At 51.7% G+C, this 3,510-nt stretch overlaps 1 pseudogene; it reads right to left on the minus strand.

Moving 5' to 3' along the window:
• Positions 1-212: 212 nt before the first annotated feature.
• On the minus strand, positions 213-1,953 carry LOC123079018 (zinc finger protein 36-like; annotated as a pseudogene).
• Positions 1,954-3,510: the final 1,557 nt, after the last annotated feature.

The raw sequence follows: 3,510 nt of genomic DNA on the forward strand, positions 1-3,510 counted from the left end.
CAGTACAACAGTGACCCAGGAAAATCGGGAAGCGCGGCTCACCATGGACACGGAGAGATCAGGGAAGGGCGCTGGAGTATGAAAATTAAGTTTTTAATTTGTTTGTGCCCTTATAAATACAATAAATCAACAAGTCATGGTGATACCTAATCCAATTCAACAAATGAACAAATCAATAAGGGATGGTTGAGCATTGGCCATCTCTCCTTCTTTTATAGCAAAAGCCTCAGCCTCTTGGTGGGGAGAGGGCTCTGCACCTCCTCCTCCTCCTCCTCCTCGGCCCACCTCTTCACCCTTGCGTTCTCCGGCATTGGTAGCAGGTTCAGGTCGAAGTTCCTCAGCACGGTGGAGGACGCCTACACGGAGACATACATGAACATGGACACGGAGGTGCCGTCCCATTAGTGGCAGCGCTTGTGCCCTCCGAGCGCCTGCCCGGTCGTGAAGCCCCGACCGCAGACGGTGCACTGATGCGGGCCGCCACTGCTCCCACCCGAGGACGCCGCCGTGCTCACCTCCGACCCACCGCCCGCGGACGCCTGCGTGGTGATGCAGCGCTCTCCGGTGGGCAGCGGCTTGTGGTGGCCGGACTTGTGCCCGCCGAGCGCCTTCCCGCAGACCGCATAGATGAACCGCAGCTCCTGAGCCGGTGCGGGGGACGGGCTCCAAGCGCTCGCCTGCTGCTCCTTGCCGACACCGGCTCGGACTCCATGTCCGGCGCAGCGGCCTTACGCGGCGTCTTGTCGATCTCGCCGGACGCGCCCAGGTCGTGGCGGTCCATTTCGGCGCCCGTGAAGGCCCTCAAGGCGAGCAACTCGAGCTCCTCAACGGCGGCGGCGGCTGTGGCGACTACGCCACGGGGATGAAAACGCCATGAGCCCAGTAACACAGGTTCAAACTGAGAGCATCAGTCTTTAAAGAAGATGATCAGTTTGACAAAAATGAAAGCATGAGTTCAACCTGTCGAATTCGTCAGTTCAGAAAGGGTAACATATTCTGTTACGCGTAACAGAATAGCCCAGATGTATATATATAGCCTTAAAAGTTTCAAGTATGCTTTGACCGCACACTCCTGCCGCACTATGCACGCTCAATATACCTAGGGGATTCTTACACATAAGCTTAATATAATTATCTTCTAGGCTTTATGCCCACCACATATGCGTCATTTCCCCATATGTGCCTTTTTTCACCACTATATGCATCGATATGACTTAAGTTTTGCCCAAGCTGGGTTGCCTGGCTCTTGTGTTTATGCCCTACGTTCCCGTTAATTCGGCTAGGGCATAAGGGGAGCACCTCTACGATTGTTACTGCCGGGTCAGCCGGATGTGTACCTCAGACTGGGTGAAGTTGAAAGCTAGCGTTCTTAAAGGAATATTCGGTCGGTGAACAAAAGATATCTTTTACCTATTTCAAAACATGCCCCCAGATGATTATATCCTGCGTCATTTTTCGCAGTTCGGGCATGCACATTACTGCATGCACACCCAGGGAAAGGAACCCTTAACGGAACTATTCTCCCTGGAAGATGTTTCTTACTACCCATGTGATATAACATAGCTAGTTGGGTACTTGTCTGTTCAAGCACTTATGACCCCTACGCCTGGTTTCCACGCGTGCCCCGGTTTTCACATAACTGAGCAAGTATTCGGATACACTCCGGACTGTCGGGTCCAGAGATTGAAGCGAAAAGGTCCGCCAAGACAAATGATTTACAATCCGGCTAGGGAAAAATGTGTCCTTCGAAGTACAAAGTCACTTAGACTGACTAAATTCTTCTTCTATACCATCCAACAGGTTGTCTAGCCTACAGTCCTGTTGGGAATACTTAGCGGCTAATGCTACCTGGTCATATACCAGACTTACAGGGATCTCTTTCCCATCTGACCCTACAGGTCCGACCTCGGCCATGTGGTTCAGGTCAACCTTGGTGTATTGCGTCTTCACCATGGCCCAGGCTTCCCTTGCACCTTGTCGGCAGGCCGATATCTTCCATAATTGGAAGCGCCGCCGCGCTCCCTTGAGCATCTCCACAAGTTCCCCCATGCCTCCCGGCAGGGAGGCGAACGGCCACAAGGCTTGGGCAATGCCCTGCATCACCTGCTGGACTTGTTCGTGCAGTTGTGAGAGCTCCTGCAGAAGATCGCCTGCCAATCTGGGCATCTCCTCTTCGGGACGGCCTGTCAACATACCTACAGACATAATTCTGTTAGCACGCTTCTTCGCCGAACTTTATAGTGGTTCATTAGAGCACTTACTAAATATGTCGCGTCGAAGCCTCTTATTCTCCTTCACGGAGTCAGCACGCTGGGCCCGAACATCCATTAATTCGATGTCCAGTCGGGTGTTCGTGTCCCGGAGAGTATTTTTCTCCTGTATAACCTTTGTAAGCACACGCTTGCCAGCCTTCAGCTGTCGCTGAGCATGTTGCTCATCCTCTGGTACGATCTCCGGATTGCTTCCGGGATTGTCTGTAGAATCTATTGTTAGATTTGCATTCATGCCGAATACTAACTGGTACATGCCATTACATTATTTTCGATCAAAAAAGTATTACCAGATGGGGCCTTCGTGGACTCCTCCACTCCGGCAATTGTGGCCCGCAGTTGGGCTTTGCACTCCTCCAGCTCTTTAGACAGCTGGGTATTCTTCTCTGTTAGAACCTATGCACACGAGGATCCTTAAATCAGTTATGCCAACTGTTTCAAGTCTCAGGGGCTACTGATATACATACTTATCAAATTTTCTTACCCGTATATCCTTTACATACTGGTCCGTGGCTCTGGCAAGGCCGCCTTGAGCGGCCCGGATGTACGCGTCCCCTGAGTTGAAGGCATTGAACGCCTCTTCAGAGAAATTAGGGTCGCGTAGTGTGGCCCGTCAGCGCCTATGATTCATGGCGCTCTCCACTTCGGAGTTTGTAGCAGAAAATCTATCCGCATCCTCTGTAGGAGGATCGTCCGCATTGACCTCCGCCCTTGAGTCCGGCCTCGGAGTCCGGCTGGTGGAGGCGTGGCCGGCAGGCTCTCCGGATATAGTCTGGCCAACACTTTTTCTGCCAGAAGACAATGGACATTGAGGGATTCCTGGATTAGGGGGTGTCCGGATGGCCGGACTATGACCTTTGGCCGGACTCCCGGACTATGAAGATACAAGATTGAAGACTTCGTCCCATGTCCGGATGGGACTTTCCTTAGCGTGGAAGGCAAGCTTGGCGATACGGATATATAGATCTCCTCCCATTGTAACCGACTCTGTGTAACCCTAGCCCTCTCCGGTGTCTATATAAACCGGAGGGTTTTAGTCCGTAGAAAAGACAATAATCATACCATAGGCTAGCTTCTAGGGTTTAGGATCTCTGATCTCGTGGTAGATCTACTCTTGTACTACCCATATCATCAATATTAATCAAGCAGGAGTAGGGTTTTACCTCCATCGAGAGGGCCCGAACCTGGGTAAAAACATCGTGTCCCTTGTCTCCTGTTACCATCCGCTTAGACGCACAGT

The sequence above is a fragment of the Triticum aestivum genome, chromosome 1B, assembly GCF_018294505.1.
Source record: "Triticum aestivum cultivar Chinese Spring chromosome 1B, IWGSC CS RefSeq v2.1, whole genome shotgun sequence".
Classification (NCBI taxonomy): domain Eukaryota; kingdom Viridiplantae; phylum Streptophyta; class Magnoliopsida; order Poales; family Poaceae; genus Triticum; species Triticum aestivum.